The sequence below is a fragment of the Oncorhynchus nerka genome, linkage group LG4 (genome assembly GCF_034236695.1).
Source record: "Oncorhynchus nerka isolate Pitt River linkage group LG4, Oner_Uvic_2.0, whole genome shotgun sequence".
NCBI classification, from domain to species: Eukaryota; Metazoa; Chordata; class Actinopteri; order Salmoniformes; family Salmonidae; genus Oncorhynchus; species Oncorhynchus nerka.
This window is the reverse complement of record NC_088399.1, coordinates 19,612,452-19,639,436: the sequence shown is the minus strand read 5'-3', so window position 1 is coordinate 19,639,436 and position 26,985 is coordinate 19,612,452. Positions and strand designations below refer to the sequence as shown.

At 51.1% G+C, this 26,985-nt stretch overlaps 1 pseudogene; it reads left to right on the top strand.

Moving 5' to 3' along the window:
- The window catches only part of LOC115117184 (metal transporter CNNM4-like), a 92,303-nt pseudogene that overhangs the window by 58,150 nt on the left and 7,168 nt on the right, over window positions 1-26,985 (top strand).

Here is a 26,985-nt window from a genome sequence, read left to right as displayed (position 1 = left end):
AGAGGGAGACGCTCACACTGACACACACAGAGAGAGAGGGGGAGACGCTCACACTGACACACACAGAGAGAGAGGGAGACGCTCACACTGACACACAGAGAGAGAGAGGGAGACGCTCACACTGACACACACAGAGAGAGAGGGAGACGCTCACACTGACACACACAGAGAGAGGGAGACGCTCACACTGACACACACAGAGAGAGGGAGACGCTCACACTGACACACAGAGAGAGAGAGGGAGACGCTCACACTGACACAGAGAGAGAGGGGGAGACGCTCACACTGACACACAGAGAGAGAGGGGGAGACGCTCACACTGACACACAGAGAGAGAGGGGGAGACGCTCACACTGACACACAGAGAGAGAGAGGGAGACGCTCACACTGACACACACAGAGAGAGAGGGAGACGCTCACACTGACACACAGAGAGAGACGCTCACACTGACACACACACAGAGAGAGGGAGACGCTCACACTGACACACACAGAGAGAGAGAGGGAGACGCTCACACTGACACAGAGAGAGGGAGACGCTCACACTGACACACACAGAGAGGAGACGCTCACACTGACACACAGAGAGGGGAGACGCTCACACTGACACACAGAGAGAGAGAGGGAGACGCTCACACTGACACACAGAGAGAGAGGGAGACGCTCACACTGACACACAGAGAGAGAGAGGGGGAGACGCTCACACTGACACACACGCTCACACTGACACACAGAGAGAGAGGGGGAGACGCTCACACTGACACACAGAGAGAGAGAGGGAGACGCTCACACTGACACACACAGAGAGAGAGGGGGAGACGCTCACACTGACACACAGACAGAGAGAGGGACACACACAGAGAGAGAGGGGAGACGCTCACACTGACACACACAGAGAGAGGGGAGACGCTCACACTGACACACACAGAGAGAGAGGGGAGACAGAGAGAGAGAGCTCACACTGGGAGACGCTCACACTGACACACAGAGAGAGAGAGGGAGACGCTCACACTGACACACAGAGAGAGAGAGGGGGAGACGCTCACACTGACACACAGAGAGAGAGAGGGGAGACGCTCACACTGACACACAGAGAGAGGGGGAGACGCTCACACTGACACACACAGAGAGAGGGGGAGACGCTCACACTGACACACACAGAGAGAGGGAGACGCTCACACTGACACACACAGAGAGAGGGGAGACGCTCACACTGACACACACAGAGAGAGGAGACGCTCACACTGACACACACAGAGAGAGGGAGACGCTCACACTGACACACACACAGAGAGAGAGGGAGACGCTCACACTGACACACAGAGAGAGAGAGGGAGACGCTCACACTGACACACACAGAGAGAGAGGGAGACGCTCACACTGACACACAGAGAGAGAGAGGGGGAGACGCTCACACTGACACACAGAGAGAGAGAGGGAGACGCTCACACTGACACACAGAGAGAGAGGGAGACGCTCACACTGACACACAGAGAGAGAGGGGGAGACGCTCACACTGACACACAGAGAGAGGGAGGAGACGCACACACTGACACACACAGAGAGAGGGAGACGCTCACACTGACACACACAGAGAGGGAGACGCTCACACTGACACACACAGAGAGAGGGAGACGCTCACACTGACACACACAGAGAGAGGGAGACGCTCACACTGACACACAGAGAGAGAGACACTCACATTGACACACACAGAGAGAGGGGGAGACGCTCACACTGACACACACAGAGAGAGGGGGAGACGCTCACACTGACACACAGAGAGAGGGAGACGCTCACACTGACACACAGAGAGAGGGGGAGACGCTCACACTGACACACACAGAGAGAGAGGGGAGACGCTCACACTGACACACACAGAGAGAGAGAGACACTGACACACACAGAGAGGGAGACGCTCACACTGACACACACAGAGAGAGAGGGAGACGCTCACACTGACACACACAGAGAGATAGAGAGACGCTCACACTGACACACACAGAGAGATAGAGAGACGCTCACACTGACACACACAGAGAGAGAGGGAGACGCTCACACTGACACACACAGAGAGAGAGAGGGGAGACGCTCACACTGACACACAGAGAGAGAGAGGGAGACGCTCACACTGACACACAGAGAGAGAGAGGGAGACGCTCACACTGACACACACAGAGAGAGAGGGAGACGCTCACACTGACACACACAGAGAGAGGGAGACGCTCACACTGACACACACAGAGAGAGGGAGACGCTCACACTGACACACACAGAGAGAGAGGGGGAGACGCTCACACTGACACACACAGAGAGAGAGGGAGACGCTCACACTGACACACACACAGAGAGAGGGAGACGCTCACACTGACACACAGAGAGAGAGAGGGAGACGCTCACACTGACACACAGAGAGAGAGAGCTCACACTGAGACGCTCACACTGACACACAGAGAGAGAGGGAGACGCTCACACTGACACACAGAGAGAGAGGGGGAGACGCTCACACTGACACACAGAGAGAGAGGGGGAGACGCTCACACTGACACACACAGAGAGAGAGGGGAGACGCTCACACTGACACACAGAGAGAGGGGGAGACACACTGACACACACAGAGAGAGAGAGGGGGAGACGCCACACTGACACACAGAGAGAGAGGGGGAGAGACGCTCACACTGACACACAGAGAGAGAGGGAGACGCTCACACTGACACACAGAGAGAGGGGAGACGCTGACACACTGACACACAGAGAGAGAGGGAGACGCTCACACTGACACACACAGAGAGAGAGAGGGAGACGCTCACACTGACACACACAGAGAGAGAGGGGGAGACGCTCACACTGACACACAGAGAGAGAGGGAGACGCTCACACTGACACACAGAGAGAGAGGGGGAGACGCTCACACTGACACACACAGAGAGAGGGGGAGACGCTCACACTGACACACACAGAGAGAGGGGGAGACGCTCACACTGACACACACAGAGAGAGAGGGAGACGCTCACACTGACACACACAGAGAGAGAGGGGGAGACGCTCACACTGACACACACAGAGAGAGAAGAGACGCTCACACTGACACACACAGAGAGAGAGGGAGAGAGACTCACACTGACACACACAGAGAGAGGGAGACGCTCACACTGACACACACAGAGAGACGCTCACACTGACACACACAGAGAGAGAAGGAGACGCTCACACTGACACACACACAGAGAGAGAGAGAGACGCTCACACTGACACACAGAGAGAGAGGGAGACGCTCACACTGACACACAGAGAGAGGGGGAGACGCTCACACTGACACACACAGAGAGAGGGGGAGACGCTCACACTGACACACACAGAGAGAGGGGAGACGCTCACACTGACACACACAGAGAGAGAGGGGGAGACGCTCACACTGACACACAGAGAGAGAGAGACGGAGACGCTCACACTGACACACACAGAGAGAGAGGGGAGACGCTCACACTGACACACAGAGAGAGAGAGGGGAGACGCTCACACTGACACACACACAGAGAGAGGGGAGACGCTCACACTGACACACACAGAGAGAGGGGAGACGCTCACACTGACACACACAGAGAGAGAGGGAGACGCTCACACTGACACACAGAGAGAGAGGGGGAGACGCTCACACTGACACACACAGAGAGGGGAGACGCTCACACTGACACACAGAGAGAGGGGAGACGCTCACACTGACACACACAGAGAGAGAGGGAGACGCTCACACTGACACACAGAGAGAGGGAGACGCTCACACTGACACACACAGAGAGAGGGGAGACGCTCACACTGACACACACAGAGAGAGAGGGAGACGCTCACACTGACACACAGAGAGAGGGGAGACGCTCACACTGACACACACAGAGAGCGGGAGACGCTCACACTGACACACAGAGAGAGAGGGGGAGACGCTCACACTGACACACACAGAGAGAGAGGGGGAGACGCTCACACTGACACACAGAGAGAGAGGGGGAGACGCTCACACTGACACACACAGAGAGAGAGGGGAGACGCTCACACTGACACACACAGAGAGAGAGGGGAGACGCTCACACTGACACACACAGAGAGAGAGGGGAGACGCTCACACTGACACACACAGAGAGAGAGGGGGAGACGCTCACACTGACACACACAGAGAGAGAGGGGGAGACGCTCACACTGACACACACAGAGAGAGAGGGGGAGACGCTCACACTGACACACACAGAGAGAGAGGGGGAGACGCTCACACTGACACACACAGAGAGGGAGACGCTCACACTGACACACACAGAGAGAGGGAAACGCTCACACTGACACACAGAGAGAGGGGGAGACGCTCACACTGACACACAGAGAGAGAGGGGGAGACGCTCACACTGACACACAGAGAGAGGGGAGACGCTCACACTGACACACACAGAGAGAGGGGAGACGCTCACACTGACACACACAGAGAGGAGGGAGACGCTCACACTGACACACAGAGAGAGAGGGGAGACGCTCACACTGACACACACAGAGAGAGGGGAGACGCTCACACTGACACACACAGAGAGAGAGAGGAGACGCTCACACTGACACACACACAGAGAGAGGGGGAGACGCTCACACTGACACACACAGAGAGAGAGAGGGAGACGCTCACACTGACACACACAGAGAGAGAGGGGAGACGCTCACACTGACACACACAGAGAGAGAGGGGGAGAGGGGAGACGCTCACACTGACACACACAGAGAGAGAGGGGAGACGCTCACACTGACACACACAGAGAGAGAGGACACACACACAGAGGAGACGCTCACACTGACACACACAGAGAGAGAGGGGGAGACGCTCACACTGACACACACAGAGAGAGAGGGAGACGCTCACACTGACACACACAGAGAGGGGAGACGCTCACACTGACACACAGAGAGAGAGAGAGGGGGAGACGCTCACACTGACACAGAGAGAGAGGGGAGACACTGACACACACAGAGAGAGGGGGAGACGCTCACACTGACACACACAGAGAGAGAGGGAGACGCTCACACTGACACACACAGAGAGAGGGGGAGACGCTCACACTGACACACACAGAGAGAGGGGGAGACGCTCACACTGACACACACAGAGAGAGAGGGGGAGACGCTCACACTGACACACACAGAGAGAGAGGGGGAGACGCTCACACTGACACACACAGAGAGAGAGGGAGACGCTCACACTGACACACACAGAGAGAGAGGGGGAGACGCTCACACTGACACACACAGAGAGAGAGGGGGAGACGCTCACACTGACACACACAGAGAGAGGGGGAGACGCTCACACTGACACACACAGAGAGAGAGGGGAGACGCTCACACTGACACACACAGAGAGAGGGGGAGACGCTCACACTGACACACACAGAGAGAGGGGGAGACGCTCACACTGACACACAGAGAGGGGGAGACGCTCACACTGACACACACAGAGAGAGGGGGAGACGCTCACACTGACACACACAGAGAGAGGGGGAGACGCTCACACTGACACACAGAGAGAGAGGGGAGACGCTCACACTGACACACACAGAGAGGGGGAGACGCTCACACTGACACACACAGAGAGAGGGGGAGACGCTCACACTGACACACACAGAGGGGGAGACGCTCACACTGAAACACACAGAGACGCTCACACTGGGGAGACGCTCACACTGACACACACAGAGAGGGGGAGACGCTCACACTGAAACACACAGAGAGGGGGAGACGCTCACACTGACACACACAGAGGGGGAGACGCTCACACTGACACACACAGAGAGGGGGAGACGCTCACACTGAAACACACAGAGAGATAGAGAGACGCTCACACTGACACACACAGAGAGATAGAGATACGCTCACACTGGCACACACAGAGAGATAGAGACGCTCACACTGACATACAGCGAGAGAGAGGGAGAGAGAGGGAGAGAGAGACGCTCACACTGACACACAGCGAGAGAGAGGGAGAGAGAGGGAGAGAGAGACGCTCACACTGACACACAGCGAGAGAGAGGGAGAGAGAGGGAGAGAGACGCTCACACTGACACACAGCGAGAGAGAGGGAGAGAGAGGGAGAGAGACGCTCACACTGACACACAGCGAGAGAGAGGGAGAGAGAGGGAGAGAGACGCTCACACTGACACACAGCGAGAGAGAGGGAGAGAGAGAGAGGGAGAGAGAGATAGAGAGACGCTCACACTGACACACAGCGAGAGAGAGAGAGGGGGAGAGAGAGATAGAGAGACGCTCACACTGACATACAGCGAGAGAGAGAGAGGGAGAGAGAGGGAGAGAGACACTCACACTGACACACAGCGAGAGAGAGGGAGAGAGAGGGAGAGAGACGCTCACACTGACACACAGCGAGAGAGAGGGAGAGAGAGGAGAGAGACGCTCACACTGACACACAGCGAGAGAGAGGGGAGACGCTCACACTGACACACAGAGAGAGAGAGGGAGACGCTCACACTGACACACACAGAGAGAGAGGGGGAGACGCTCACACTGACACACAGAGAGAGAGGGGGAGACGCTCACACTGACACACAGAGAGAGAGGGGGAGACGCTCACACTGACACACACAGAGAGAGGGGGAGACGCTCACACTGACACACACAGAGAGAGAGGGGGAGACGCTCACACTGACACACACAGAGAGAGGGAGACGCTCACACTGACACACAGAGAGAAAGAGAGAGAGAGGCTCACAGCTACACATAAAGAGGGAGAGGCTCACAGCTACACAAAGAGGGAGAGGCTCACAGCTACACACAAAGAAAGAGGGAGAGGCTCACAGCTACACACAAAGAAAGAGGGAGAGGCTCACAGCTACACGCAGAGAAAGAGGGTCAGGCTCACAGCTACACGCAGAGAAAGAGGGACAGGCTCACAGCTACACACAAAGAGGGAGAGGCTCACAGATACACACAGAGAAAGAGAGAGAGGCTCACAGCTACACACAAAGAGGGAGAGGCTCACAGCTACACACAAAGAGGGAGAGGCTCACAGCTACACGCAGAGAAAGAGAGAGAGGCTCACAGCTACACACAAAGAGGAAGAGGCTCACAGCTACACACAAAGAGGAGAGGCTCACAGCTACACACAAAGAGGGAGAGGCTCACAGCTACACACAAAGAGAGAGGCTCACAGCTACACACAAAGAGGGAGAGGCTCACAGCTACACACAAAGAGAGAGAGGCTCACAGCTACACACAAAGAGGGAGAGGCTCACAGCTACACACAAAGAGAGAGGCTCACAGCTACACACAAAGAGGAAGAGGCTCACAGCTACACACAAAGAGGGAGAGGCTCACAGCTACACACAAAGAGGGAGAGGCTCACAGCTACACACAAAGAGGAACAGGCTCACAGCTACACACAAAGAGGGAGAGGCTCACAGCTACACACAAAGAGGGAGAGGCTCACAGCTACACACAAAGAGGAACAGGCTCACAGCTACACACAAAGAGGGAGAGGCTCACAGCTACACACAAAGAGGGAGAGGCTCACAGCTACACACAAAGAGGGAGAGGCTCACAGCTACACACAAAGAGGGAGAGGCTCACAGCTACACGCAGAGAAAGAGAGAGAGGCTCACAGCTACACACAAAGAGGGAGAGGCTCACAGATACACACAGAGAAAGAGGCTCACAGCTACACACAGAGAAAGAGAGAGAGGCTCACAGCTACACACAAAGAGGGAGAGGCTCACAGCTACACACAAAGAGGGAGAGGCTCACAGCTACACACAAAGAGGGAGAGGCTCACAGCTACACACAAAGAGGGAGAGGCTCACAGCTACACACAAAGAGAGAGGCTCACAGCTACACACAAAGAGGGAGAGGCTCACAGCTACACGCAGAGAAAGAGAGTCTCACAGCTACACACAAAGAGGGAGAGGCTCACAGATAGACACAGAGAAAGAGAGAGAGGCTCACAGCTACACACAGAGAAAGAGAGAGAGGCTCACAGCTACACACAAAGAGGGAGAGGCTCACAGCTACACACAAAGAGGGAGAGGCTCACAGTTACACACAAAGAGAGAGGCTCACAGCTACACACAAAGAGAGAGGCTCACAGCTACACACAAAGAGAGAGGCTCACAGCTACACACAAAGAGAGAGGCTCACAGCTACACACAAAGAGAGAGGCTCACAGCTACACACAAAGAGGGAGAGGCTCACAGCTACACGCAGAGAAAGAGAGGCTCACAGCTACACACAAAGAGGGAGAGGCTCACAGATACACACAGAGAAAGAGAGAGAGGCTCACAGCTACACACAGAGAAAGAGAGAGAGGCTCACAGCTACACACAAAGAGAGAGGCTCACAGCTACACACAAAGAGAGAGGCTCACAGCTACACACAAAGAGAGAGGCTCACAGCTACACACAAAGAGAGAGGCTCACAGCTACACACAAAGAGAGAGGCTCACAGTTACACACAAAGAGAGAGGCTCACAGCTACACACAAAGAGAGAGGCTCACAGCTACACACAAAGAGGGAGAGGCTCACAGCTACACACAAAGAGGGAGAGGCTCACAGATACACACAGAGAAAGAGAGAGAGGCTCACAGCTACACACAGAGAAAGAGAGAGAGGCTCACAGCTACACACAAAGAGGGAGAGGCTCACAGCTACACACAAAGAGGGAGAGGCTCACAGCTACACACAAAGAGAGAGGCTCACAGCTACACACAAAGAGGGATAGGCTCACAGCTACACACAAAGAGGGATAGGCTCACAGCTACACACAAAGAGAGAGAGGCTCACAGCTACACACAAAGAGAGAGGCTCACAGCTACACACAAAGAGAGAGGCTCACAGCTACACACAAAGAGAGAGGCTCACAGCTACACACAAAGAGAGAGGCTCACAGCTACACACAAAGAGGGAGAGGCTCACAGCTACACACAAAGAGGGAGAGGCTCACAGATACACACAGAGAAAGAGAGAGAGGCTCACAGCTACACACAGAGAAAGAGAGAGAGGCTCACAGCTACACACAAAGAGGGAGAGGCTCACAGCTACACACAAAGAGGGAGAGGCTCACAGCTACACACAAAGAGAGAGGCTCACAGCTACACACAAAGAGGGATAGGCTCACAGCTACACACAAAGAGGGATAGGCTCACAGCTACACACAAAGAGAGAGAGGCTCACAGCTACACACAAAGAGAGAGAGGCTCACAGCTACACACAAAGAGAGAGAGGCTCACAGCTACACACAAAGAGGGAGAGGCTCACAGCTACACACAAAGAGGAAGAGGCTCACAGCTACACACAAAGAGGAAGAGGCTCACAGCTACACACAAAGAGGGAGAGGCTCACAGCTACACACAAAGAGGAAGAGGCTCACAGCTACACACAAAGAGGGAGAGGCTCACAGCTACACACAAAGAGGAACAGGCTCACAGCTACACACAAAGAGGGAGAGGCTCACAGCTACACACAAAGAGGGAGAGGCTCACAGCTACACACAAAGATGGAGAGGCTCACAGCTACACACAAAGAGGGAGAGGCTCACAGCTACACACAAAGAGGGAGAGGCTCACAGCTACACACAAAGAGGGAGAGGCTAACACAGACTTACCTAGGCTTTGCCCTCAGAACCCCTTCCCCTGTGTGTGTGATACTCTGTTGTTGACACACAAGGTGACACTACAGCTCCACTGACAGCAACATGAGCACAGCTGCTCTGCTACCACCATTCAGGAAGGTGTGTGTGGGGGGGTCATCTCCAGGAGGTCATTGGGATCACTGTACAACCTATTTTTCCAGACTAAAACAATGACAAAAACAAGATGAGATGCCCTTGGAAAATATGATACCCATTACAAATTACTTTTCATTTTAGTCAATGAAAATGTGACGAGGGGAGAATACCACATGAGACTAATAGACAGTTAATTTGACATGAAGCTCCCTTCTCATTTCATGCAATCCTCTCGTTGGCAGAATTGACTTGTTTTAGTTGCGCGGTCTGATTGAGCTGTTCTGCCTGGCTCTCCTGCACAGCTCCCAGGAGGTCACTGTTCTGCCTGGCTCTCCTGCACAGCTCCCAGGAGGTCACTGTTCTGCCTGGCTCTCCTGCACAGCTCACAGGAGGTCACTGTTCTGCCTGGCTCTCCTGCACACCTCCCAGGAGGTCACTGTTCTGCCTGGCTCTCCTGCACAGCTCCCAGGAGGTCACTGTTCTGCCTGGCTCTCCTGCACACCTCCCAGGAGGTCACTGTTCTGCCTGGCTCTCCTGCACAGCTCCCAGGAGGTCACTGTTCTGCCTGGCTCTCCTGCACACCTCCCAGGAGGTCACTGTTCTGCCTGGCTCTCATGCACACCTCCCAGGAGGTCACTGTTCTGCCTGGCTCTCCTGCACATCTCCCAGGAGGTCACTGTTCTGCCTGGCTCTCCTGCACACCTCCCAGGAGAACACTGTTCTGCCTGGCTCTCCTGCACACCTCCCAGGAGGTCACTGTTCTGCCTGGCTCCCCTGCACACCTCCCAGGAGATCACTGCCTGGTTCTGCCTGGTCACTGTTCTCCTGGCTCCTGCACAGCTCCCAGGAGGTCACTGTTCTGCCTGGCTCTCCTGCACAGCTCCCAGGAGGTCACTGTTCTGCCTGGCTCTCCTGCACAGCTCCCAGGAGGTCACTGTTCTGCCTGGCTCTCCTGCACAGCTCCCAGGAGGTCACTGTTCTGCCTGGCTCTCCTGCACAGCTCCCAGGAGGTCACTGTTCTGCCTGGCTCTCCTGCACAGCTCCCAGGAGGTCACTGTTATGCCTGGCTCTCCTGCACACCTCCCAGGAGGTCACTGTTCTGCCTGGCTCTCCTGCACAGCTCCCAGGGGGTCACTGTTCTGCCTGGCTCTCCTGCACAGCTCCCAGGAGGTCACTGTTCTGCCTGGCTCTCCTGCACAGCTCCCAGGAGGTCACTGTTCTGCCTGGCTCTCCTGCACAGCTCCCAGGAGGTAACTGTTCTGCCTGGCTCTCCTGCACAGCTCCCAGGTCACTGTTCTGCCTGGCTCTCCTGCACAGCTCCCAGGAGGTCACTGTTATGCCTGGCTCTCCTGCACACCTCCCAGGAGGTCACTGTTCTGCCTGGCTCTCCTGCACAGCTCCCAGGAGGTCACTTCAGTCACTCCTCAATCCTTTGAACTGATGCGAAGCCAGGACCCTTCACTTGTAACTAACCTCAACTAGAAACCATGTTTACTCTCTCTCTTTCTGTGGTGGAGGATATGTCTGCTTTCATCACACCAGAAGCTCCATTCTCCCATGTGTTCTGTTGTTCATCTGTGTTGCCTCTCTCAACGCTTTTTTTCCTATGGGGAAAACGATAGCTATACTAGGAGTAAAGTAATACTAATGGGATTTTTGGAAATGCTTACCCCCCCCAACAGGTATGATGAGAAGAAAATCTGAATTGTTAATTGTTTAACCTATAGCCAAGGCTTTATAGCCTATGTGGTTAATTGTAGCTGGAATTGGTTACAATCTGCCACAATATCAATGTTGCCAGCTAATTTATACAAAGCCACGTTGGACAAGACCTTCTGAATGTGTAGTTAGAGGTTGAGGTTAGAGGCCTATATTCATTATTTAATAGAAAAAAATGCACAGATTTTATGTGACTAAAATGTCTTTGACTAAAACTAGACTAAAATTGTCCAGAGTTTTAGTCGACTGATAATAACTAAAACTAACGAAGGATGAAATGACTAAAATGTGACTAAGACTAAAAGGAATAGCTGCCAAAATGAACCCTGATTGGGATGTGTTGAGCCAGGGCACGTTGACATTAAACCCTCAGTGGGATGTGTTGAGCCAGGGCACGTTGACATTAAACCCTCAGAGTGGGATGTGTTGAGCCAGGGCACGTTGACATTAAACCCTCAGTGGGATGTGTTGAGCCAGGGCACGTTGACATTAAACCCTCAGTGGGATGTGTTGAGCCAGGGCACGTTGACATTAAACCCTCAGAGTGGGATGTGTTGAGCCAGGGCACGTTGACATTAAACCCTCAGTGGGATGTGTTGAGCCAGGGCACGTTGACATTAAACCCTCAGAGTGGGATGTGTTGAGCCAGGGCACGTTGACATTAAACCCTCAGTGGGATGTGTTGAGCCAGGGCACGTTGACATTAAACCCTCAGTGGGATGTGTTGAGCCAGGGCACGTTGACATTAAACCCTCAGAGTGGGGTGTGTTGAGCCAGGGCACGTTGACATTAAACCCTCAGAGTGGGATGTGTTGAGCCAGGGCACGTTGACATTAAACCCTCAGTGGGATGTGTTGAGCCAGGGCACGTTGACATTAAACCCTCAGTGGGATGTGTTGAGCCAGGGCACGTTGACATTAAACCCTCAGAGTGGGATGTGTTGAGCCAGGGCACGTTGACATTAAACCCTCAGAGTGGGATGTGTTGAGCCAGGGCGCGTTGACATTAAACCCTCAGAGTGGGGTGTGTTGAGCCAGGGCGCGTTGACATTAAACCCTCAGAGTGGGGTGTGTTGAGCCAGGGCACGTTGACATTAAACCCTCAGAGTGGGGTGTGTTGAGCCAGGGCGCGTTGACATTAAACCCTCAGAGTGGGGTGTGTTGAGCCAGGGCACGTTGACATTAAACCCTCAGAGTGGGGTGTGTTGAGCCAGGGCACGTTGACATTAAACCCTCAGAGTGGGGTGTGTTGAGCCAGGGCACGTTGACATTAAACCCTCAGAGTGGGGTGTGTTGAGCCAGGGCGCGTTGACATTAAACCCTCAGAGTGGGTGTGTGAGACGCTGAAGCCTCAGCATGCACACCTGCACTGTGATATAATATTGATGAGATTGCCAGGGTTTTCTTTTACCCTGTAGGAGAGCTCTCTCAAAGAAACGTAGCAGATAGATCAGACATCACTCTAGCAGTAGAAATACAATAATAAGCATCTATAATTATCATGTTATAATAACCCCATAAATCCATAATCCCAGGCAGAAATCCTATCATCAGATGCTCAGGCTTAACTTGACTGTGTAAATCATGCATGGAATATCAATGGAGTTCGGATTCCAGCCTTTGTGGGCCGATCAGTGATCACACAACACCACTGAAACAGTAGACACTGCATGTCTCTGGGTGTGTTCATGTGTATGACATGAAGGTAGGTACAGGCACACTGATGAATGCTCTTGAAGTTTTACTGCACATACTCCAGGTGTACTCATCAGTGTGCGGGTACCTATCTTTATTTGGGTCACTGGGTGTTTGTACTTTACTGTGTGCGTTACTGTGTGTTCCTCAGGGCCGAGTGGAGGTGGAGGCTGGAAACGAGAACATGAAGTTTGAGACAGGACCCTTCTCCTACTATGGAGTTATGGCACTGAGCACAGCATCACTGGGTGAGAGCACACACACACACACACACACACACACACACACGTGGTGTACTGTATACAGTATACGATCAGACAAAAGACAAGCAATGCACACATACAAACTGTCAAAGACAAACACAAAGTCTCTCCAACTTTCTCTGTCATACACACTGGCAGGAACACAAACAATAAACTTGGTTCAGTCAGACAGTTTTCCTGTTTTTCTAGTGGGGTTATGTTTTATTTCTGAAACACCAGCTTCCCTGACCAACATCCATAAATGTTCAACTCCAACACACACACCAGAGTAGATAGTGCTGCTACTAGCACTGTCCACAGCTCACAATGAGGTGTGTGTGTTGGCAAAGCTCACAATGAGGTGTGTGTGTTGGCAAAGCTCACAATGAGGTGTGTGTTGGCAAAGCTCACAATGAGGTGTGTGTTGGCAAAGCTCACAATGAGGCGTGTGTGTTGGCAAAGCTCACAATGAGGCGTGTGTGTTGGCAAAGCTCACAATGAGGCGTGTGTGTTGGCAAAGCTCACAATGAGGCGTGTGTGTTGGCACAGCTCACAATGAGGCGTGTGTGTTGGCACAGCTCACAATGAGGCGTGTGTGTTGGCACAGCTCACAATGACACGCTCACATGCAGCCCCACAGGAGGGTGCTGAGGGGAGGACGGCTCGTAATAATATCCAGAACTGTGCAAATGGAATGGCATCAAACACCTGGAAACCATGTGATCCCATACCACTGATCCTGCTCCAGTCATCACCACGAGTCCATTCTGCCACCAGCCCCCTGTGGTGTGTGTGTAATAGGAGATCCAACAGAACACAGAAATGTGATCTACAGATGATGTATTAAACAGGTAGAAGGAAACACACACCACTGTCACCCTTAAAGGAGGAGGGGAAGGTGTTTATGACTAGGGTGGTGTGTGTGTGTGTGTGTGTGTGAGGGCTTAGTTGGCAGGAAGGTGATGCTGCCACAGGGCTGGAACTGTGATACTAACTATGGGTAGTATCGGAACCTAACGTGTGACACACAATCCCTGATACAGAGAGCAGTGTTTAGTCTCACATGAGCTGGAGTTGTTGAAATAGGGGAGAAATGTATCTCGGAAACTAGATATTTTTATAAACACTGCTTCCACCTAGTGGTCAGATACCAGAATGACCAGCAGCCTCCCTTAAAGATTTGACAAGTGTACTGAGAGTCATAAAATGGAATTAAGTTAGGCTTTCTATGCTGTCAGTCATGTAACTAGTCCTGTAGATGGCACTACACATTCAGATATTAGCAGAGTAGGTTCTGCTTGTCGAAAGCCTTTTAAAGTTAAACCCAAATATTACCGTTACAGGACAAATTGGTTCTCTTCTCTCTCCTCTGTCTTTCTCTTCTCTCTCTCCTCTGTCTTCCTTTCTCTTCTCTCTCCCCTGTCTTTCTCTTCTCTCTCTCCTCTGTCTTCCTTTCTCTTCTCTCTCTCTCCTCTGTCTTCCTTTCTCTTCTCTCTCTCCTGTCTTTCTCTTCTCTCTCTCCTCTGTCTTCCTTTCTCTTCTCTCTCTCCTCTGTCTTCCTTTCTCTTCTCTCTCTCCTGTCTTTCTCTTCTCTCTCTCCCCTGTCTTTCTCTTCTCTCTCTCCTCTGTCTTCCTTTCTCTTCTCTCTCTCCTCTGTCTTCCTTTCTCTTCTCTCTCTCCTCTGTCTTCCTTTCTCTTCTCTCTCTCCTCTGTCTTCCTTTCTCTTCTCTCTCTCCTCTGTCTTCCTTTCTCTTCTCTCTCTCCTCCGTCTTCCTTTCTCTTCTCTCTCTCCTCTGTCTTTCTCTTCTCTCTCTCCCCTGTCTTTCTCTTCTCTCTCTCCCCTGTCTTTCTCTTCTCTCTCTCCCCTGTCTTTCTCTTCTCTCTCTCCCCTGTCTTTCTCTTCTCTCTCTCCCCTGTCTTTCTCTTCTCTCTCTCCCCTGTCTTTCTGTCTCCCCTGTCTTTCTCTGTCTCCTCTGTCTTTCTCTTCTCTCTCTCCCCTGTCTTTCTCTTCTCTCTCCCCCATCTTTCTCTTCTCTCTCTCCTCTTTCTTCCTTTCTCTTCTCTCTCTCTCCCCTGTCTTTCTCTTCTCTGTCTCCCCTGTCTTTCTCTTCTCTCTCTCTCCTGTCTTTCTCTTCTCTCTCTCCCCTGTCTTTCTCTTCTCTGTCTCCCCTGTCTTTCTCTTCTCTCTCTCTCCTGTCTTTCTCTTCTCTCTCTCTCCTGTCTTTCTCTTCTCTCTCTCCCCCGTCTTCCTTTCTCTTCTCTCTCTCCCCTGTCTTTCTCTTCTCTCTCTCCCCTGTCTTTCTCTTCTCTCTCTCCCCTGTCTTTCTCTTCTCTGTCTCCCCTGTCTTTCTCTTCTCTGTCTCCCCTGTCTTTCTCTTCTCTCTCTCCCCTGTCTTCCTTTCTCTTCTCTCTCCCCTGTCTTCCTTTCTCTTCTCTCCCCTCTGTCTTTCTCTTCTCTCTCTCCTGTCTTTCTCTTCTCTCTCTCCTGTCTTTCTCTTCTCTCTCTCCTGTCTTTCTCTTCTCTCTCTCCTGTCTTTCTCTTCTCTCTCTCCTGTCTTTCTCTTCTCTCTCTCCCCTGTCTTTCTCTTCTCTCTCTCCCCTTTCTTTCTCTTCTCTCTCTCCCCCGTCTTCCTTTCTCTTCTCTCTCCCCCGTCTTCCTTTCTCTTCTCTCTCTCCTCTGTCTTCCTTTCTCTTCTCTCTCTCCTCTGTCTTCCTTTCTCTTCTCTCTCTCCTCTGTCTTCCTTTCTCTTCTCTCTCTCCTCTGTCTTCCTTTCTCTTCTCTCTCTCCTCTGTCTTCCTTTTCTTCTCTCTCCTCTGTCTTCCTTTTCTTCTCTCTCTCCTCTGTCTTCCTTTCTCTTCTCTCTCTCCTCTGTCTTCTTCCTTTCTCTCTCTCTCTCTCCTCTGTCTTCCTTTTCTTCTCTCTCTCCTCTGTCTTCCTTTCTCTTCTCTCTCTCCTCTGTCTTCCTTTCTCTTCTCTCTCTCCCCCTCTATCTTTCTCTTCTCTCTCTCCCCCTCTATCTTTCTCTTCTCTCTCTCCCCCGTCTTCCTCTCTCTTCTCTCTCTCTCCCCGTCTTCTTTTCTCTTCTCTCTCCCCCGTCTTCCTTTCTCTTCTCTCTCCCCTGTCTTCCTTTCTCTTCTCTCTCCTGTCTTTCTCTTCTCTTCTCTCTCCTGTCTTTCTCTTCTCTCTCCACTGTCTTCCTTTCTCTTCTCTGTCTTCCTTTTCTTCTCTCTCTCCCCTGACTTTCTCTTCTCTCTCTCTCCCCGTCTCCTTTCTCTTCTCTCTCTCTCTCTCCCCGTCTCCTTTCTTTCTCTCTCTCTCTCCCCGTCTCCCTTTCTCTTCTCTCTCTCTCCCCGTCTCCCTTTCTCTTCTCTCTCTCTCTCCCCCTGTCTCCTTTCTCTTCTCTCTCTCTCTCCCCCGTCTCCCTTTCTCTTCTCTCTCTCTCTCCCCGTCTCCCTTTCTCTCTCTCTCTCTCTCCCCGTCTCCCTTTCTTCTCTCTCTCTCTCCCCCGTCTCCCTTTCTCTTCTCTCTCTCTCTCCCCCGTCTCCCTTTCTCTTCTCTCTCTCTCTCCCCCGTCTCAGTCTAATATCTCTGTAATAGTGGTCACTGTTGTATGTGTATGCATGTGCTATATGCTGTGTACTGCTGCCTACATGTCAAACTGTCCAACTCACATCAGTGTCTGATGTCACTCAGTTAAGCCCCTACCATTGGTCTGTCTGCCTCCAATCTGACAGCAGGCCTTCGTTCACCTTTGAAAATGACGAGTCACTCAGGGCGAAGCTGATATTGCACACTATCCTCAATGTAGTGCACTAATTTAGGCCAGAGCCCTATGTGGCTAACCGTGGCCAAAAGTAGTGCACTATAGTAGGGATTAGGGTGCCATTTTAGACAGTGACTTAATGTATTGTTCACTAAATGTATATGATGTATAGAGGTGATCATGTCAAACTGCTCTGAGAAGGAGAAAGGTTTGTGTGTCTTCAGGTCAGTTGGGCCGAGAGAGGCAGATTTAACTCCTACAGTGCTGTTACTGCCTACCGATGAGTAAACGAGAGCTTCTCTCTCTCTTCCCCTTCTGCCCACCCCTCTCTCAGCCGTCACTCCCCCTCTCTCCTCCTCAGTGGCGTCCCCCCCTCCACGACGCCTCTCCCTTAAGAGATTCTCTCTGTTCTCTCGCTTTCCAGGTAAAGAACCAACCAGCCTAAGAGGGGGTAACATGGGGGAGGGGGGTGGGGTCACTTTATATGCCAAAATCATATTTAAGTTTCCCTCCCATCATCCTCTTCTTCAGAGCCCTGCTCCAGCAAGTACAACCTGATAGACAAACAGCGTGGAGATCCACTAGAATATCTATCCCTTACATACAGGGGCAGTTAAACTAATGGTTTGTTTTACCTGTTGTTTTTTGTTTTAAGTAGAGTAAAACACAAACATTTGAACTCCCAAACGACTCTTAACTCCCAAGATCTATTCTTTCTCTGCTGGTTTTATTCCCTCTGGAAACCAGGAGTTACAAAGGTTTAGTAATCCAATCAGGCCCTCAATCCTCTAATGCTTTTCTCCAGATCTTGATATTAGACTCACAGTAGCCTGGACAAACCAGGCTGAACGCTGAAAAAAATCAAACAATTGGCTAAACATTGAACGCCGGTCGAGATAACAGTCAGCAGCACTAATGCTAGTTAATAACTCTATTTTAGCATAACGCATGTCTACGCTCCACTACACTCTCAGTGGAGTGGGGTTGAATTATTCATGCTTTGGTGACCGAGCCGGTCCTCTGCAGTCATCTCTCACTAGGAGGGACTGAGTGATGTGGTGCAGTTCTTACTCTGCCCAGTAATTGCGGATGCTGACAGCTGAGCCCCTATACAGTATGTGATGCTAACAGACCGTGTGCCACATCAGGTCACATCAGTGTGTTTGTCCCCAGTCAGCAGGACAGAGCAGAGGAGCCTGGGACAACATTACTCAGTTTAGTGCTGTTGACGGGTCCTATTTCAATAAGGTTAGGGTTTACAAGTTATATATTATGCATCTTTCCTTTCTTCCTTGGTCTCTTCCTTGGAATAATAGCTACTACTTTCCTCAGTACTGGTTTCACCAACCTTATGTTAGATCAGTAACGTGGACGGAAGTATTGAAGTTAGGACAGTAGGAAGGAAGTATGGAAGAAATGACAGTAGGAAGGAAGTGTGGAAGAAATGACAGTAGGAAGGAAGTGTGGAAGAAATGACAGTAGGGAGGAAGTGTGGAAGAAATGACAGTAGGAAGGAAGTATGGAAGAAATGACAGTAGGAAGGAAGTGTGGAAGGTTGGACAGTAGGGAGGAAGTATGGAAGTGGGGACAGTAGGGAGGAAGTGGGGACAGTAGAGAGGAAGTATGGAAGGTAGGACAGTAGGAAAGAAGTGTGGAAGGTAGGACAGTAGGGAGGAAGTATGGAAGTGGGGAGGAAGTATGGAAGGTCATACAGTAGAAAGGAAGTATGGAAGGTAGGACAGTGGGGAGGAAGTATGGAAGTTGGACAGTAGGAAGTATGGAAGGTAGGACAGTGGGGTGGAAGTATGGAAGGTAGGACAGTAGAAAGGAAGTATGGAAGGAAGGACAGTAGGGAGGAAGTATGGAAGGTAGGACAGTAGGAAGGAATTATGGAAGGTAGGACAGTGGGGTGGAAGTATGGAAGGTAGGACAGTAGAAAGGAAGTATGGAAGGAAGGACAGTAGGGAGGAAGTATGGAAGGTAGGACAGTAGGAAGGAATTATGGAAGGTAGGACAGTAGGAAGGAATTATGGAAGGTAGGACAGTAGGAAGGAAGTATGGAAGAAATGACAGTAGGAAGGAAGTATGGAAAGTAGGACAGTAGGAAGTAAGTATGGAAGGTAGGACAGAAGGAAGTAAGTATGGAAGGTAGGACAGTAGTAAGGAAAGTATGCAAGGTAGGACAGTGGGGAGGAAGTATGGAAGGTAGGACGGTAGGAAGGAAAGTATGCAAGGTAGGACAGTAGAAAGTATGGAAGGTAGGACAGTAGGAAGTATGGAAGGTAGGACAGTAGGAAGTATGGAAGGTAGGACAGTGGGGAGGAAATATAGAAGGTAGGACAGTAGGGAGGATGTATGGAAGGTAGTACAGTAGGGAGGAAGTATGGAAGGTAGGACAGTAGGGCGGAAATATGGAAGGTAGGACAGAAGGAAGGAAGTATGGAAGGTTGGACCGTAGGGAGGAAGTATGGAAGATAGGACAGTAGGAAGGAAGTATGGAAGTGGGGGCAGTAGGGAGGAAGTATGGAAGGTAGGACAGTAGGGAGGAAGTATGGAAGTGGGGACAGTAGGAAGGTAGGACAGTAGGAAGGAAGTATGGAAGTGGGGGAAGTAGGGAGAAAGTATGGAAGGTAGGACAGTAGGGAGGAAGTATGAAAGGTAGGACAGTAGGAAGGAAGTATGGAAGTGGGGAAACTAGGGAGAAAGTATGGAAGGTAGGACAGTAGGGAGGAAGTATGACAGTTAGGACAGTAGGAAAGAAGTGTGGAAGGTAGGACAGTTGTGAGGAAGTATGAAAGGTTGAGAGGAAGTATGGAAGGTAGGACAGTAGGAAGGAAGTATGGAAGGTGGGATAGTAGTATGGAATAAATGACAGTAGGAAGGAAGTATTGAAGGTAGGACAGTAGGGAGGAAGTATGGAAGTGGGGGCAGTAGGGAGGAAGTATGGAAGTGGGGGCAGTAGGGAGGAAGTATGGAAGAAATGACAGTAGGATGGAAGTGTGGAAGGTTGGACAGTAGGGAGGAAGTATGGAAGGTAGGACAGTAGGGAGGAAGTATGGAAGGTAGGACAGTAGGAAAGAAGTGTGGAAGGTAGGACAGTAGGGAGGAAGTATGGAAGTGGGGGCAGTAGGGAGGAAGTATGGAAGGTAGGACAGTAGGGAGGAAGTGTGGAAGGTAGGACAGTAGGGAGGAAGTATGGAAGTGGGGGAAGTAGGGAGGAAGTATGGAAGGTAGGACAGTAGGGAGGAAGTGTGGAAGTGGGGGCAGTAGGGAGGAAGTATGGAAGTGGGGACAGTAGGAAGGAAGTATGGAAGTGGGGACAGTAGGAAGGAAGTATGGAAGTGGGGGCAGTAGGAAGGAAGTATGGAAGTGGGGGCAGTAGGGAGGAAGTATGGAAGGTAGGACAGTAGGGAGGAAGTATGGAAGTGGGGGCAGTAGGAGGAAGTATGGAAGTGGGGGCAGTAGGAAGGAAGTATGGAAGTGGGGGGCAGTAGGGAGGAAGTATGGAAGGTAGGACAGTAGGGAGGAAGTATGGAAGTGGGGGCAGTAGGAAGGAAGTATGGAAGTGGGGGCAGTAGGGAGGAAGTATGGAAGGTAGGACAGTAGGGAGGAAGTATGGAAGGTAGGACAGTAGGGAGGAAGTATGGAAGGTAGGACAGTAGGGAGGAAGTATGGAAGTGGGGGAAGTAGGGAGGAAGTATGGAAGGTAGGACAGTAGGGAGGAAGTATGGAAGTGGGGGCAGTAGGGAGGAAGTATGGAAGTGGGGGCAGTAGGAAGGAAGTATGGAAGTGGGGGCAGTAGGGAGGAAGTATGGAAGGTAGGACAGTAGGGAGGAAGTATGGAAGTGGGGGCAGTAGGAAGGAAGTATGGAAGTGGGGGCAGTAGGGAGGAAGTATGGAAGGTAGGACAGTAGGGAGGAAGTATGGAAGGTAGGACAGTAGGGAGGAAGTATGGAAGGTAGGACAGTAGGGAGGAAGTATGGAAGTGGGGGAAGTAGGGAGGAAGTATGGAAGGTGGGACAGTAGGGAGGAAGTGTGGAAGGTAGGACAGTAGGAAGGAAGTATGGAAGGTAGGACAGTAGGAAGGAAGTATGGAAGTGGGGGAAGTAGGGAGAAAGTATGGAAGGTAGGACAGTAGGGAGGAAGTATGAAAGGTTGAGAGGAAGTATGGAAGATAGGACAGTAGGAAGGAAGTATGGAAGGTAGGATAGTAGTATGGAATAAATGACAGTAGGAAGGAAGTATTGAAGGTAGGACAGTAGGGAGGAAGTGTGGAAGGTAGGACAGTAGGGAGGAGGTGTGGAAGGTAGGACAGTAGGAAGGAAGTATGGAAGGTAGGACAGTAGGAAGGAGGAATGGAAGGTAGGACAGTAGGGAGGAAGTATGGAAGGTAGGACAGTAGGAAGGAAGTATGGAAGTGGGGGAAGTAGGGAGGAAGTATGGAAGGTAGGACAGTAGGAAGGAAGTATGGAAGTGGGGGAAGTAGGGAGGAAGTATGGAAGGTAGGACAGTAGGAAGGAAGTATGGAAGGTAGGACAGTATAAAGGAAATATGGAAGGTAGGACAGTAGAAAGGAAGTTTGGAGGGTAGGACAGTAGGGAGGAAGAATGAAAGGTAGGACAGTGGGAAGGAAGTATGGAAGCTAGGACAGTAGGAAGTGTGGAAGGTTTGACAGTAGGAAGAAAGTGTGGAAGATGGGACATTAAGGAAGAAGTATGGAAGGTAGGACAGTAGGAAAGAAGTGTGGAAGGTAGGACAGTAGGAAGGAAGTATGGAAGTGGGGGAACTAGGGAGGAAGTATGGAAGGTAGGACAGTAGGGAGGAGGTATGGAAGGACAGTAGGGAGGAAGTATGGAAGGACAGTAGGGAGGAAGTATGGAAGGTAGGACAGTAGGGAGGAAGTATGGAAGGTAGGACAGTAGGGAGGAAGTATGGAGGGTAGGACAGTAGGAAGGGTGTATGGAAGAAATGACAGTAGGAAGGAAGTATGGAAGGTTGGACAGTAGGGAGGAAGTATGGAAGTGGGGGAAGTAGGGAGAAAGTATGGAAGGTAGGACAGTAGGGAGGAAGTATGAAAGGTAGGACAGTAGGAAGGAAGTATGGAAGTGGGGAAACTAGGGAGAAAGTATGGAAGGTAGGACAGTAGGGAGGAAGTATGACAGTTAGGACAGTAGGAAAGGACAGTAGGAAGAAGTATGGAAGTGGGAGGAAGTATGAATGGAAATGACAGTAGGAAGGAAGTATTGAAGGTAGGACAGTAGGGAGGAAGTATGGAAGGGGGATAGTAGGGAGGAAAAGGAAGTATGGAAGTGTGGGGACAGTAGGGAGGAAGTATGGAAGTGGGGAAATGACAGGTAGGTAGGATGGAAGTGTGGAAGGTTGGACAGTAGGGAGGAAGTATGGAAGGTAGGGACAGTAGGGAGGAAGTATGGAAGAAAAGGACAGTAGGAGAAGTGTGGAAGGTAGGACAGTAGGGAGGAAGTATGGAAGGTGGGGGCAGTAGGGAGGAAGTATGGAAGGTAGGACAGTAGGGAGGAAGTGTGGAAGGTAGGACAGTAGGAAGGAAGTATGGAAGTGGGGGAAGTAGGGAGAAAGTATGGAAGTGGGGGCAGTAGGGAGGAAGTATGGAAGTGGGGCAGTAGGGAGGAAGTATGGAAGGTAGGACAGTAGGGAGGAAGTATGGAAGGTGGAGGACAGTAGGGAGGAAGTATGGAAGTGGGGGAGTAGGAGGAAGTATGGAAGTGGGGACAGTAGGGAGGAAGTATGGAAGTGGGGGCAGTAGGGAGGAAGTATGGAAGTGGGGACAGTAGGAAGGAAGTATGGAAGTGGGAACAGTAGGAAGGAAGTATGGAAGTGGGGGCAGTAGGAAGGAAGTATGGAAGTGGGGGCAGTAGGGAGGAAGTATGGAAGGTAGGACAGTAGGGAGGAAGTATGGAAGTGGGGGCAGTAGGGAGGAAGTATGGAAGGTAGGACAGTAGGGAGGAGGTATGGAAGGACAGTAGGGAGGAAGTATGGAAGGACAGTAGGGAGGAAGTATGGAAGGTAGGACAGTAGGGAGGAAGTATGGAAGGTAGGACAGTAGGGAGGAAGTATGGAGGGTAGGACAGTAGGAAGGGTGTATGGAAGAAATGACAGTAGGAAGGAAGTATGGAAGGTTGGACAGTAGGGAGGAAGTATGGAAGTGGGGGAAGTAGGGAGAAAGTATGGAAGGTAGGACAGTAGGGAGGAAGTATGAAATGTAGGACAGTAGGAAGGAAGTATGGAAGTGGGGAAACTAGGGAGAAAGTATGGAAGGTAGGACAGTAGGGAGGAAGTATGGAAGGTTGAGAGGAAGTATGGAAGGTAGGACAGTAGGAAGGAAGTATGGAAGGTGGGATAGTAGTATGGAATAAATGACAGTAGGAAGGAAGTATTGAAGGTAGGACAGTAGGGAGGAAGTATGGAAGTGGGGGCAGTAGGGAGGAAGTATGGAAGTGGGGGCAGTAGGGAGGAAGTATGGAAGAAATGACAGTAGGATGGAAGTGTGGAAGGTTGGACAGTAGGGAGGAAGTATGGAAGGTAGGACAGTAGGGAGGAAGTATGGAAGGTAGGACAGTAGGAAAGAAGTGTGGAAGGTAGGACAGTAGGGAGGAAGTATGGAAGTGGGGGCAGTAGGGAGGAAGTATGGAAGGTAGGACAGTAGGGAGGAAGTGTGGAAAAGGACAGTAGGAAGGAAGTATGGAAGTAGGAAGTAGGGAGGAAGTATGGAAGGTAGGACAGTAGGGAGGAAGTGTGGAAGTAGGGAGGAAGTAGGACAGCAGGAGGAAGTATGGAAGGTAGGACAGTAGGAAGGAAGAATGGAAGTGGGGACAGTAGGAAGGAAGTATGGAAGTGGGGGACAGTAGGAAGGAAGTATGGAAGTGGGGGAAGTAGGGAGGAAGTATGGAAGGTAGGACAGTAGGGAGGAAGTATGGAAGTGGGGGAAGTAGGGAGGAAGTATGGAAGGTAGGACAGTAGGGAGGAAGTATGGAAGGTAGGACAGTAGGGAGGAAATATGGAAGGTAGGACAGTAGGGAGGAAGTATGGAAGGTAGGACAGTAGGGAGGAAGAATGAAAGGTAGGACAGTGGGAAGGAAGTATGGAAGCTAGGACAGTAGGAAGTGTGGAAGGTTTGACAGTAGGAAGGAAGTATGGAAGATGGGACATTAGGAAGGAAGTATGGAAGTGGGGACAGTAGGAAAGAAGTATGGAAGGTAGGACAGTAGGGAGGAAGTATGGAAGTGGGGGAACTAGGAGGAAGTATGGAAGGTAGGACAGTAGGAGGAGGTATGGAAGGACAGTAGGGAGGAAGTATGGAAGGACAGTAGGGAGGAAGTATGGAAGGTAGGACAGTAGGGAGGAAGTATGGAAGGTAGGACAGTAGGGAGGAAGTATGGAGGGTAGGACAGTAGGAAGGGTGTATGGAAGAAATGACAGTAGGAAGGAAGTATGGAAGGTTGGACAGTAGGGAGGAAGTATGGAAGTGGGGGAAGTAGGAGAAAGTATGGAAGGTAGGACAGTAGGGAGGAAGTATGAAAGGTAGGACAGTAGGAAGGAATATGGAAGTAGGGGAAACTAGGGAGAAGTATGGAAGGTAGGACAGTAGGGAGGAAGTATGGAAGGTTGAGAGGAAGTATGGAAGGTAGGACAGTAGGAAGGAAGTATGGAAGGTGGGATAGTAGTATGGAATAAATGACAGTAGGAAGGAAGTATTGAAGGTAGGACAGTAGGGAGGAAGTATGGAAGTGGGGCAGTAGGAAGGAAGTATGGAAGTGGGAACAGTAGGGAGGAAGTATGGAAGAAATGACAGTAGGATGGAAGTGTGGAAGGTAGGACAGTAGGGAGGAAGTGTGGAAGGTAGGACAGTAGGAAGGAAGTATGGAAGTATGGAAGTGGAAGTAGGGAGAAAGTATGGAAGGTAGGACAGTAGGGAGGAAGTATGAAAGGTTGAGAGGAAGTATGGAAGATAGGACAGTAGGAAGGAAGTATGGAAGGTAGGATAGTAGGAAGGAAGTATTGAAGGTAGGACAGTAGGGAGGAAGTGTGGAAGGTAGGACAGTAGGGAGGAAGTATGGAAGTTGGACAGTAGGAAGTATGGAAGGTAGAACAGTGGGGTGGAAGTATGGAAGGTAGGACAGTATGAAGGAATTATGGAAGGTAGGACAGTAGGAAGGAATTATGGAAGGTAGGACAGTAGGAAGGAAGTATGGAAGAAATGACAGTAGGAAGGAAGTATGGAAAGTAGGACAGTAGGAAGTAAGTATGGAAGGTAGGACAGAAGGAAGTAAGTATGGAAGGTAGGACAGTAGTAAGGAAAGTATGCAAGGTAGGACAGTAGGAAGTATGGAAGGTAGGACAGTGGGGAGGAAGTATGGAAGGTAGGACGGTAGGAAGGAAAGTATGCAAGGTAGGACAGTAGAAAGTATGGAAGGTAGGACAGTAGGAAGTATGGAAGGTAGGACAGTAGGAAGTATGGAAGGTAGGACAGTGGGGAGGAAATATAGAAGGTAGGACAGTAGGGAGATGTATGGAAGGTAGTACAGTAGGGAGGAAGTATGGAAGGTAGGACAGTAGGGCGGAAATATGGAAAGGTAGGACAGAAGGAAGGAAGTATGGAAGGTTGGACAGTAGGAGGAAGTATGGAAGATAGGACAGTAGGAAAAGTATAAGTGGGGGGCAGTAGGAGGAAGTATGGAAGGTAGGACAGGGGAGGAAGTATGGAAGTGGGGACAGTAGGAAGGTAGGACAGTAGGAAGGAAGTATGGAAGTGGGGGAAGTAGGGGGAGAAAGTATGGAAGGTAGGACAGTAGGGAGGAAGTATGAAAGGTAGGACAGTAGGAAGGAAGTATGGAAGTGGGAAACTAGGGAGAAAGTATGGAAGGTAGGACAGTAGGGAGGAAGTATGACAGTTAGGACAGTAGGAAAGAAGTGTGGAAGGTAGGACAGTTGTGAGGAAGTATGGAAGGTTGAGAGGAAGTATGGAAGGTAGGACAGTAGGAAGGAAGTATGGAAGGTGGGATAGTAGTATGGAATAAATGACAGTAGGAAGGAAGTATTGAAGGTAGGACAGTAGGGAGGAAGTATGGAAGTGGGGGCAGTAGGGAGGAAGTATGGAAGTGGGGGCAGTAGGGAGGAAGTATGGAAGAAATGACAGTAGGATGGAAGTGTGGAAGGTTGGACAGTAGGGAGGAAGTATGGAAGGCAGGGACAGTAGGGAGGAAGTATGGAAGGTAGGACAGTAGGAAAGAAGTGTGGAAGGTAGGACAGTAGGGAGGAAGTATGGAAGTGGGGGCAGTAGGGAGGAAGTATGGAAGGTAGGACAGTAGGGAGGAAGTGTGGAAGGTAGGACAGTAGGAAGGAAGTATGGAAGTGGGGAAGTAGGGAGAAAGTATGGAAGTGGGGGCAGTAGGGAGGAAGTATGGAAGTGGGGGCAGTAGGGAGGAAGTATGGAAGGTAGGACAGTAGGGAGGAAGTATGGAAGGTAGGACAGTAGGGAGGAAGTATGGAAGTGGGGGAAGTAGGGAGGAAGTATGGAAGGTAGGACAGTAGGGAGGAAGTGTGGAAGTGGGGGCAGTAGGGAGGAAGTATGGAAGTGGGGACAGTAGGAAGGAAGTATGGAAGTGGGGACAGTAGGAAGGAAGTATGGAAGTGGGGGCAGTAGGAAGGAAGTATGGAAGTGGGGGCAGTAGGGAGGAAGCATGGAAGGTAGGACAGTAGGGAGGAAGTATGGAAGTGGGGGCAGTAGGAAGGAAGTATGGAGGGGCAGTAGGGGAGGAAGTATGGAAGGTAGG